At 42.4% G+C, this 12,903-nt stretch overlaps 1 long non-coding RNA gene across 1 annotated transcript; it reads right to left on the bottom strand.

The window, feature by feature from the left end:
- Nucleotides 1–7,478: 7,478 nt before the first annotated feature.
- On the bottom strand, nt 7,479–11,990 carry LOC128664973 (uncharacterized). The gene is made up of 2 exons (XR_008402956.1): nt 11,804–11,990; nt 7,479–7,555 (listed from the first exon to the last, which is right to left on the bottom strand). It is a non-coding gene; the product is annotated as an uncharacterized LOC128664973 (long non-coding RNA).
- Nucleotides 11,991–12,903: the final 913 nt, after the last annotated feature.

Below are 12,903 nucleotides of genomic sequence, written 5' to 3'. Positions count from 1 at the left end.
TATAATGTAGCTGGCGGCGGCGGCGTGCGGACGGCAGATTAGGGATTAATAAGTGTAGGTAGCTGGCGGCGACGTTGTGGGGGGCAGATTAGGTGTTAATAAATATAATATAGGGGACGGCGGTGTTAGGGGCAGCAGATTAGGGGTACATAAGTATAACATAGGTGGCGGTCGGCAGATTAAGGGTTAAAAAATTTAATCGAGTGGCGGCGATGTGGGGGGACCTCGGTTTAGGGGTGCATAGGTAGTTTATGGGTGTTAGTGTACTTTAGAGCACAGTAGTTAAGAGCTTTATAAACCGGCGTTAGCCCAGAAAGCTCTTAACTACTGTTTTTTTTTTCTGCGGCTGGAGTTTTGTCGTTAGATTTCTAACGCTCACTTCAGCCACAACTCTAAATACCGGAGTTAGAAAGATCCCATTGAAAACATAGGATACGCAATTGACGTAAGGGGATCTGCGGTATGGAAAAGTCGCGGCTGAAAAGTGAGCGTTAGACCCTTTCCTGACTGACTCCAAATACCGGCTGTAGCCTAAAACCAGCGTTAGGAGCCTCTAACGCTGGTTTTCACGGCTACCGCCAAACTCCAAATCTAGGCCAAAATAAGTAAAACTCCATTTTTAAACTACCAAAAACTAAACCGTCTGAAACCCCCATGGGTGGTTAAAGTAAAATGATATGCTTATGTGACAGGCACACTGTATGGTCCTTGTTTAATAACTGTGTATTTAATTAGGAAAAATTGCAATAACTGCATAATTAAAAATTACCTCTAAACCCATCAGCAATACATTGATCAGATCCATCCTTATTTCCCATCTTATCTGTTAGACAGTTTCCAGCCAGGGTTACTTAAAGAGACATGAAACCCAAACTTTTTCTTTCATTAATTCAGATAGAAAAAAAATTCCAATTTAATATTATCATCAAATTTGCTTCAGTCTCATGGTATTCTATTTTGAAGAGATCGCTAGATAGGTAGCGTGCACATCTGGAGCACATGACAGGAAATAGTGCTGCCATCTAGTGCTCTTGCTAACGTATAACATCCTTGCAAAACTGCTGCAATATAGTGCTGCAGACACTTGCACACCCATGAGCTTACCTTACTGCTTTTCAACAAAGAATAGCAAGAAAGTGAAGAAAATTTGGTGATAGAAGTAACTTGGAAAGTTGTTTAACCATTCCTGCCAGGGTTAGTGTCTACATCGGAAAACAACTGTTCCGATGTAGACAAATTGAAATCACACGATCATGCAAACGATCGCGAGATTTCAATTATTGGATCGTGTCTGGGGTGCGTCCCTATAACCCTAGGAACGCCCTCCAGAACGTGATCAAATCCAGGAAGTGCAGTAGGCTTCAGGACAGCCGTTGGCTATGACGTTCTATTCCGTCATAACGGCTCTAAATCCCAGTGTAATTATGATGGAATAGAACGGCATTAAAAGGCTAAAATTGTGTGTTTTGTCTAGATCATGAAAAAAAGGGAAATTTATTCTTACCTGATAATTTTTTTTAATTTACGATACGATGAGTCCACGTATTTCATCCTTACTTGTGGGATATCGCCTCCTGGTCAGCAGGAGGAGGCAAAGAGAACCACAGCAGAGCTGTATATATAGCTCCTCCCTTCCCTCCCACTCCAGTCATTCGACCGAAGTTAGGAAGAGAAAGGAAAAGCCAAGGTGACTGAAGTTTAACTAATTAAAGACCTGTCTCAGAAAAAACAGGGTGGGCCGTGGACTCATCGTATCGTAAAAGAAATAAATTTATCAGGTAAGAATACATTTCCTTTTCTTTTACAAGATACGATGAGTCCACGGATTTCATCCTTACTTATGGGATACAATACCAAAGCTATAGTACACAGATGAAGCGGGAGGGACAAGACAGGTAACCTAAACGGAAGGCACCACTGCTTGAAGAACTTTTCTCCCAAAAACAGCCTCAGACGAGGCAAAAGTATCAAATTTGGAAAAAGTGTGAAGAGACGACCAAGTTGCAACTTTGCAAATCTGTTCAACAGAAGCATCATTTTTGAATGCCCATGAGGAAGCTACCGCCCTAGTGGAATGAGCTGTAATTCTTTCAGGAGGCTACTGTCCAGCAGTCTCATACGCAAAACGGATGATACTCTTCAGCCAAAAAGAAAGAGAGGTAGCCGTAGCTTTCTAACCCCTACGCTTCCCTGAAAACACAGCAAACCGGGAAGATGAATGACGAAAATCCTTAGTGGCCTGTAAGTAAAAGTTCAAGGCACGGACCAAGTCCAAATTATGTAACAGTCGCTCCTTCACAGAGAAAGGATTAGGACACAAAGAAGGAACAACAATTTCCTGATTAATATTTTTATTTGAAACAACCAGGTTTGGTACGTAACACCACCTTATCAGAATGAAAAATAAGATAAGGAGAATCACAGTGTAATGCGGAAAGTTCAGATACTCTGCGAGCAGAAGAAATAGCAACCAAAAATAAAACCTTCCAAGATAATAACTTTATATCTATGGAATGCATAGGTTCAAACGGAACCCCTTGAAGAACTTTAAGAACTAAATTCAAACTCCAAGGAAGAGCAATTGGTCTAAACACAGGCCTGATTCTAGTCAGAGCCTGACAAAAAGATTGAACATCTGGAACATCTGCCAGACGCTTGTGTAACAAAATAGACAAAGCAGAAATCTGTCCCTTTAAGGAACTTGCTGACAACCCTTTCTCCAATCCATCTTGGAGAAAAGACAAAATCCTGGGAATCCTAACCCTACTCCATGAGTAGCCCTTGGATTCGCACCAATAAAGATATTTACGCCATATATTATGGTAAATCTTTCTAGTAACAGGCTTAAAAGCCTGAATCAAGGTATCTATCACCGAATCAGAAAACCCTTGCTTAGATAAAATTAAGCGTTCAATCTCCAAGCAGTTGGCTGCAGAAAAACTAGATTCGGATGATGGAAGGGCCCCTAATTGAGAAGGTCTTTCCTCAATGGAAGCCTCCACGGTGGCTGAGATGACATGTCCACCAGATCGGCATACCAAGTCCTGCGAGGCCACGCAGGAGCGTTGAGGATCACCGAAGCCCTCTCCCGTTTGACTCGAGCAATCACCCGGGGAAGGAGAGCAAATGGAGGGAACACATAAGCTAGGCTGAAAGACCAGGGTACTGCCAATGCATCTATCAGCTCGGCCTGGGGGTCCCTGGATCTGGACCCGTATCTCGGAAAATTGGCATTCCGACGAGATGCCATGAGATCCAACTCCGGCCTGCCCCATCTGAGAACCAGGCTGGAAAAAATCTCCGGATGGAGTTCCCATTCTCCCCGATGAAACGTCTGTCTGCTCAGAAAGTCCGCTTCCCAGTTTTCCACCCCTGGGATGTAGATCGCTGACAGATGGCAAGAGTGCGACTCTGCCCACTGTATTACCTTGGATACTTCTGTCATCGCTAGGGAACTCCTTGTTTCTCCCTGATGATTGATGTAAGCTACCGTTGTGATGTTGTCCGACTGGAACCTGATGAATTTGGCCGAAACCAACTGAGGCCAAGCCTGAAGCGCATTGAATATGGCTCTCAACTCCAGTATGTTGAATGGAAGGAGAGACTCCGTCTGAGTCCATACACCCTGAGCCCGTAGTGAGTTCCAGACTGCTCCCCATCCTAACAGGCTGGCATCCGTTGTCACTATCACCCATGAGGGTCTGCGGAAGCATGTCCCCTGGGATAGATGATCCAGCGACAACCACCATAGAAGAGAGTCCCTTGTCTTCTGATCTAGATTTATTTGAGGAGACAAATTTGTATAATCTCCATTCCACTGGCTGAGCATGGTCAGTTGCAGAAGCCGGAGATGAAGCCGCGCAAACGGAATGATGTCCATTGCCGCTACCATCAATCCAATGACCTCCATGCACTGAGCCACTGACTGCCGAGGATTGGTCTGAAGTGCTCGGCGTGTGTTCAGAATTTTTAATTTTCTGACCTCCGTCAAAAAGATTTTCATGGATAGAGAGTCAATTAGAGTTCCCAAGAAGGGAACCCTTGTCTGTGGAACTAGCAAACTCTTTTCCAGATTTACCTTCCACCCAGTCCTCAGGAAGGATAGAACAATGTCGGTATGAGACTTTGTCAGCTGATAAGACGATGCCTGGATCAGAATATCGTCCAGATAAGGCGCCACTGCAATGCCCCACTCTTAGAACCGCCAGCAGAGACCCCAGAACCTTTGTGAAAATTCTGGGTGCCGTGGCCAGACCGAAAGGCAGAGCCACAAACTGAAAATGTTAGTCCAGAAAGGCAAACCTCAGGAACCTGTGATGATCTCTGTGGATAGGAACATGAAGATATGCATCCTTTAAATCCACGGTAGTCATAAATTGACCCTCCTGGATCAATGGAAGAATGGTATGAATAGTTTCCATCTTGAAAGATGGAACTCTTAGAAACTTGTTTAGACTCTTGAGATCCAAGATAGGTCTTAAAGTTCCCTCTTTTTTGGGAACTACGAACAGATTTGAATAAAACCCCTGTCCCTGTATTGGAACGGGACAAATTACTCCCATGGAGGAGAGGTCTCTTACACAGCGTAAGAACGCCTCTCTCTTTATCTGGTCTACAGACAATCGAGAAAGAAGAAACCTTCCTCTGGTGGAATAATTTCTGAATTCTAACTTGTATCCCTGAGACACTATTTCTAATGCCCAGGGATCCTGAACATCTCTTATCCAAGCTTGGATGAAGAAAGACAGTCTGCCCCCTACTAGATCCGTTTCTGGATCGGGGGCCAACCCTTCATGCTGACTTGGGAGCAGCAGCAGCAGGCTTCTTGGATTGTTTACCCTTGTTCCAAGACTGATTTGGTCTCCAGGTAGATTTTGCTTGCAAATAGTTACCTTCTTGTTTAGAAGAAGAGGAAGAGGGGGTTCCCTTAAAGTTTCGAAAGGCACGAAACTTACCCTGTTGACCCCTCTGTTTGGATTTCTTATCCTAAGGGAGGGAATGACCCTTACCTCCCATGATGTCAGAAATAATCTCCTTCAAGTAAGGCCCGCACAGGGTCTTTCCCTTGTAAGGAATAGCCAAAAGCTTAGACTTAGATGACACGTCAGCAGACCAAGATTTTAACCATAAAGCTCTGCTTGCTAAGATGGAAAATCCTGAACTCTTAGCCGCCAATTTTGGTAATTTGAAAAGAAGCATCTGTAATAAAAGAATTAGCTAACTTAAGTGCTTTAATTCTATCTTGTATTTCTTCCAAAGAAGTCTCAGTTTTAAGAGACTCCTCTAAATCATCAAACCAATAAGGAGCCGCAGTCGTAACTGTAACAATGCAGGCCGCCGGCTGCAATAGCAACCCCTCCAATTTCTTATCCATAGGGTCCTTAAAAGCACAACTATCCTCGATAGGGATAGTAGTTCGTTTAGCCAAGGTTGAAATAGCTCCCTCCACCCTAGGGACCGTCTGCCAAGAGTCCCTAATGGCGTCCGCGAAAGGGTACATCTTCTTGAAAACGGGAGAAGGGGAAAAAGGAATACCCGGTCTCTCCCATTCCTTAGCAATAATTTCTGAAGTTCTCTTAGGTTCTGGAAATACATCCGAATAAGAAGGGACCTCTAAGTATCTGTCCAACTTACTCAATTTCTCTGGAGGAACCACAATTGAATCACAGTCGTCCAGAGTCACCAAAACCTCCCTCAATAACAGGCGGAGGTGTTCAAGTTTAAACCGGAAGGAAACTGCATCTGGATCCGTTAGAGGTAAGCCACTTCCTGAGTCAGAAAGTTCCCCCTCGAATAGAACCTCCATGCCCTCCAATTCAGAGCCCTGGGAGGGTACATGAGAGATCGCCATTAAAGCATCAGAAGCTGTATTGACCATGAGGTTATCCTTCCTACTGCGTTTGCCCTGGAGAACCGGGAAGACAGATAACGCCTCAGAAAGGGTAGATGACATGACCGCAGCAATATCCTGCAGAGTAATTGCAGCAGAAACTGTAGAGGAACTTGGCACCACCTGAGCGGGCGTTAAGGGCTGTGACGCTTGGGGAGAAAGTTGTGGCATACTCTGAGTCTCATCAGTCTGAGAAACATCCGCCTTAGACATACTTTTATTTAAGAAAATCTGCACTCTAAACTGTAATGCCCTCTTAGTGCATGAGGGACAAAAAGTTACGCCACTTTGGCATTTAAACACATAGAACATGTACTGTCCTGAAGTTCAGCCATGACAAAAGATAAGCAAAAGCAATATTGGTCGTGGTACTGAGAAATAAGCTGTCTTCAAAATATAAATAACATGCAAGCAGCCTAATATAACTGAGAACAAAGACTTTGAAAAAAACGAGTGCATTGTGCGTTGTACAAATTTTACTGCTCAGCACTCAATAATGTAAAAACAGATAACTATGATTTTACTCTTGTTTTCCCTATGAATTTACTCTCTAAATTATGCGTAATGCCTTAGGGACAGAAAATGTACACTTGCACCTCGCCACAGCTCTGCTGCGGCACCTGCCTGTCCCTACGAGCCGACTATCACTCCGTTTACGGTGTGCCTAAGACCGCTTGTGAATATTACTGAAACAAGCGGACTTAGGAAACACCGGAGCCTCGAGGTATACTAGCAATCGTCTGAATCCAGAATACCAACTGCGCGGCTAAGCGCGCAAATGCTAAGCCCTGCCCTTCGTGGGCGGCAAACTAACTCACCCGGATAATTAATAAACCGCATGGGAGAAATACTAATGCCGGACTATAAAAAAAACAAACGATGTGCCCCCTTAAAGTGTCCTGCCTATTATTGGCAAATGTTATGGCAGAATCCACCGGAGTAAGAACTCCAGGTAACAATCCCCAGTGTCAAGCCCACACTCCAACCGGGCTAATAACTTAAAGAGCCCACTGTTATCACGGCTGAATCTCTGAATTCCAGCTCACATAACAAAGAGGGGAATACCCATGCATATAAATGTCTTTGTGCAAGTTGATTATCCCTTCCTGGTATAGTAAATAAAGGCCAGTCTGTTCTGAGCTACTCAGTCTCCCCAGAATCAAAAGACTGCACATACCATGAACTTGTCCCACACGATGAAGAGGTCCTTTTCATCTCCTCCTGCAGATCTGTGGGAACAAACAGGGTCTTAGATATCTGCTAAGACCATCATCAGCAGGGCAGCAAATAGTATGGGAGGCACAGAGAGAATGAAAATCTCCCCAGTTCCCATTGCTTAAAAGCCACCTGTAGCTCTACTCTAGAGGCTGACAAGGAATACGGCTACACCCTGAATAAAATAGCACTCACTGGTACCATTTTAAAAATAATAAACTCTCACTATCCTGCTTCAAGAATATGTCTCTTAAAACCAGAAACTATTTTTCTTGAGTATGGATGATATACGGGGTATGATGCTGTAGACACCATCATATTTATCACAAGAGTTAAACATGATGAACTGTTTGACAGTGACAGTATACGTTCCTTAGTTTGTATAACTATTTTTTAGTTAAAAAAATGATAGAATATTACAAAAAAAGCTAACACCCTAAACACTCAGGCCTAGATTTAGAGTTCGGCGGTAGCCGTCAAAACCAGCGTTAGAGGCTCCTAACGCTGGTTTTGGGCGCCCGCTGGTATTTGGAGTCAGTGATTAAAGGGTCTAACGCTCACTTTACAGCCGCGACTTTTCCATACCGCAGATCCCCCTACGCCATTTGCGTAGCCTATCTTTTCAATGGGATCTTCCTAACGCCGGTATTTAGAGTCGTTTCTGCAGTGAGCGTTAGAGCTCTAACGACAAGATTCCAGCCGCCTGAAAATAGCAGGAGTTAAGAGCTTTCTGGCTAACGCCGGTTTATAAAGCTCTTAACTACTGTACCCTAAAGTACACTAACACCCATAAACTACCTATGTACCCCTAAACCGAGGTCCCCCCACATCGCCGCCACTCGATTAAAATTTTTAACCCCTAATCTGCCGACCGCCACCTACGTTATACTTATGTACCCCTAATCTGCTGCCCCTAACACCGCCGACCCCTGTATTATATCTATTAACCCCTAACTTGCCCCCCACAACGTCGCCGCAAGCTACTTAAAATAATTAACCCCTAATCTTCCGACCGCAAATCGCCGCCACCTACGTTATCCCTATGTACCCCTAATCTGCTACCCCTAACATCGCCGACCCCTATGTTATATTTATTAACCCCTAATCTGCCCCCCACAACGTCGCCGACACCTACCTACACTTATTAACCCCTAATCTGCCGAGCGGACCTGAGCGCTACTATAATAAAGTTATTAACCCCTAATCCGCCTCACTAACCCTATCATAAATAGTATTAACCCCTAATCTGCCCTCCCTAACATCGCCGACACCTACCTTCAATTATTAACCCCTAATCTGCCGACCGGAGCTCACCGCTATTCTAATAAATGTATTAACCCCTAAAGCTAAGTCTAACCCTAACACTAACACCCCCCTAAGTTAAATATAATTTTTATCTAACGAAATAAATTAACTCTTATTAAATAAATAATTCCTATTTAAAGCTAAATACTTACCTGTAAAATACATCCTAATATAGCTACAATATAAATTATAATTATATTATAGCTATTTTAGGATTAATATTTATTTTACAGGCAACTTTGTAATTATTTTAACCAGGTACAATAGCTATTAAATAGTTAAGAACTATTTAATAGTTACCTAGTTAAAATAATTACAAATTTACCTGTAAAATAAATCCTAACCTAAGATATAATTAAACCTAACACTACCCTATCAATAAAATAATTAAATAAACTACCTACAATTACCTACAATTAACCTAACACTACACTATCAATAAATTAATTAAACACAATTGCTACAAATAAATAAAATTAAATAAACTATCTAAAGTACAAAAAATAAAAAAGAACTAAGTTACAGAAAATAATAAAATATTTACAAACATAAGAAAAATATTACAACAATTTTAAACTAATTACACCTACTCTAAGCCCCCTAATAAAATAACAAAGCCCCCCAAAATAAAAAATTCCCTACCCTATTCTAAAATACAAATATTACAAGCTCTTTTACCTTACCAGCCCTGAACAGGGCCCTTTGCGGGGCATGCCCCAAGAATTTCAGCTCTTTTGCCTGTAAAAAAAAACATACAATACCCCCCCCCCAACATTACAACCCACCACCCACATACCCCTAATCTAACCCAAACCCCCCTTAAATAAACCTAACACTACCCCCCTGATGATCTTCCTACCTTGTCTTCACCATGCCAGGTTCACCGATCCGTCCTGGCTCCAAGATCTTCATCCAACCCAAGCGGGGGCTAGACATCCACTGAAGAAGTCCAGAAGAGGGTCCAAAGTCTTCCTCCTATCCGGCAAGAAGAGGACATCCGGACCGGCAAACATCTTCTCCAAGCGGCATCTTCTATCTTCTTCCATCCGATGACGACCGGCTCCATCTTGAAGACCTCCAGCGCGGATCCATCCTCTTCTTCCGACGACTAGACGACGAATGACGGTTCCTTTAAGGGACGTCATCCAAGATGGCGTCCCTCGAATTCCGATTGGCTGATAGGATTCTATCAGCCAATCGGAATTAAGGTAGGAATTTTCTGATTGGCTGATGGAATCAGCCAATCAGAATATAGTTCAATCCGATTGGCTGATCCAATCAGCCAATCAGATTGAGCTCGCATTCTATTGGCTGTTCCGATCAGCCAATAGAATGCGAGCTCAATCTGATTGGCTGATTGGATCAGCCAATCGGATTGAACTATATTCTGATTGGCTGATTCCATCAGCCAATCAGAAAATTCCTACCTTAATTCCGATTGGCTGATAGAATCCTATCAGCCAATCGGAATTCGAGGGACGCCATCTTGGATGACGTCCCTTAAAGGAACCGTCATTCGTCGTCTAGTCGTCGGAAGAAGAGGATGGATCCGCGCTGGAGGTCTTCAAGATGGAGCCGGTCGTCATCGGATGGAAGAAGATAGAAGATGCCGCTTGGAGAAGATGTTTGCCGGTCCGGATGTCCTCTTCTTGCCGGATAGGAGGAAGACTTTGGACCCTCTTCTGGACTTCTTCAGTGGATGTCTAGCCCCCGCTTGGGTTGGATGAAGATCTTGGAGCCAGGACGGATCGGTGAACCTGGCATGGTGAAGACAAGGTAGGAAGATCATCAGGGGGGTAGTGTTAGGTTTATTTAAGGGGGGTTTGGGTTAGATTAGGGGTATGTGGGTGGTGGGTTGTAATGTTGGGGGGGGGGTATTGTATGTTTTTTTTTACAGGCAAAAGAGCTGAAATTCTTGGGGCATGCCCCGCAAAGGGCCCTGTTCAGGGCTGGTAAGGTAAAAGAGCTTGTAATATTTGTATTTTAGAATAGGGTAGGGAATTTTTTATTTTGGGGGGCTTTGTTATTTTATTAGGGGGCTTAGAGTAGGTGTAATTAGTTTAAAATTGTTGTAATATTTTTCTTATGTTTGTAAATATTTTATTATTTTCTGTAACTTAGTTCTTTTTTATTTTTTGTACTTTAGATAGTTTATTTAATTTTATTTATTTGTAGCAATTGTGTTTAATTAATTTATTGATAGTGTAGTGTTAGGTTAATTGTAGGTAATTGTAGGTAGTTTATTTAATTATTTTATTGATAGGGTAGTGTTAGGTTTAATTATATCTTAGGTTAGGATTTATTTTACAGGTAAATTTGTTATTATTTTAACTAGGTAACTATTAAATAGTTCTTAACTATTTAATAGCTATTGTACCTGGTTAAAATAATTAAAAAGTTGCCTGTAAAATAAATATTAATCCTAAAATAGCTATAATATAATTATAATTTATATTGTAGCTATATTAGGATTTATTTTACAGGTAAGTATTTAGCTTTAAATAGGAATCATTTATTTAATAAGAGTTAATTTATTTCGTTAGATAAAAATTATATTTAACTTAGGGGGGTGTTAGTGTTAGGGTTAGACTTAGCTTTAGGGGTTAATCCATTTATTAGAATAGCGGTGAGCTCCGATCGGAAGATTAGGGGTTAATAATTGAAGGTAGGTGTCGGCGATGTTAGGGAGGGCAGATTAGGGGTTAATACTATTTATGATAGGGTTAGTGAGGCGGATTAGGGGTTAATAACTTTATTATAGTAGCGCTCAGGTCCGCTCGGCAGATTAGGGGTTAATAAGTGTAGGCAGGTGTCGGCGACGTTGTGGGGGGCAGATTAGGGGTTAATAAATATAACATAGGGGTCGGCGATGTTAGGGCAGCAGATTAGGGGTACATAGGGATAACGTAGGTGGCGGCGGTTTACGGAGCGGCAGATTAGGGGTTAAAAGTGTAATGCAGGGGTCAGCGATAGCGGGGGCGGCAGATTAGGAGTTAATAAGTGTAAGGTTAGGGGTGTTTAGACTCGGGGTACATGTTAGGGTGTTAGGTGCAGACTTAGGAGGTGTTTCCCCATAGGAAACAATGGGGCTGCGTTAGGAGCTGAACGCTGCTTTTTTGCAGGTGTTAGGTTTTTTTTCAGCTCAAACAGCCCCATTGTTTCCTATGGGAGAATCGTGCACGAGCACGTTTTTGATGCCGGCCGCGTCCGTAAGCAACTCTGGTATCGAGAGTTGCATTTGCGGTAAAAATGCTCTACGCTCCTTTTTTGGAGCCTAACGCAGCATTTGTTTGAACTCTCGATACCAGAGTTAAATTTATGGTGCGGCCAGAAAAAAACCCGCGGAGCGTTAACAGCCCTTTTACCGCCGAACTCTAAATCTAGGCCTCAGACTTTAAAGGTACATGAAAGTTATAATTAACAGTTCATGGTTTAGGCAGAGTATTTGATTAAAAAGTAAATTTTACCCCCATTATCAAAATGTACTTATTCTCTTGGTATCCTTTGTTGGAGAGCATACCTAGGTAGGCTCAGAAGAGTGTCTTGCGCACTATAAGGCAGCTGTGTTTACAACAGTATAATACACTGTTGCAATCATTGCTTTCATATAGTTCACAAGACACGTGCACAATCCTAAATATATGAGATTAGGGTTAAAACATTAATTTATCACACATCACACACTTAGACTCCAACTAAACAAACAGTTTGTCTAACAAAATCCACTGTCAGTATAACAGCTAGAGCAAACAGACAGTTATGAAATGACAGCTGACGGGAGGCTAAATATGTGCAACCATTCTGAGGAACCAGCTCCTACTGAGCAGAAGCAAAGCGTTCACAGCTCATATATGAGTGACCTGCTTTCACATGATACAGCAAAAAGGAAAGTTTAAAATTCAACAGAAACACGTCTGCTTTTTTTTTAAATTCACAGTATGTGTCTGTGCATTGTCTTTGTATTATGCATTTGTTGGTTATATACTTGTACCATACTTAAAGGGACAGTCAACACCCGACACAACCGGATTCCATATGTTTGTAACGCAAACGAAGATCCGCCCGCACCGGCTACCTTCTCTATTACCTCTATCCTTGTCTTAGGAATCCTTCCAAATACATATGTTACTCTAGTGGAAATATGGCCACCAAACTCCTCCTCCTCCTTCCCCATCTCACTTCCAAATCATGCTCGTTCATGAAGGGATTGATGACACGCACGATATGTCATTGCGCATGCGCATTTGTAAATCAGTCATATCGTACACAGCAATCGGACTTGACGCATCCAATTACTTAGATCGGTGTTAAGTAATACAGTACTGTTAAAAATATAATACATCGGAAACTATTGGGGAGAATAAAGTTCTGCTATTTTGGTTCCTATTGAATAGCGCATGCGCGAAATGCCATGAACGAGTTTGAAGATTCTGACCGAGGATTCCATTCTGATTGGAGGATGGATTGAAAGAGAAGGTTAGTAACTAACCGTG

The sequence above is a fragment of the Bombina bombina genome, chromosome 6 (assembly GCF_027579735.1).
Source record: "Bombina bombina isolate aBomBom1 chromosome 6, aBomBom1.pri, whole genome shotgun sequence".
NCBI classification, from domain to species: Eukaryota; Metazoa; Chordata; class Amphibia; order Anura; family Bombinatoridae; genus Bombina; species Bombina bombina.
The sequence above is the reverse complement of the archived record's forward strand: the minus strand, read 5'-3'. Positions and strand labels throughout refer to the sequence as shown.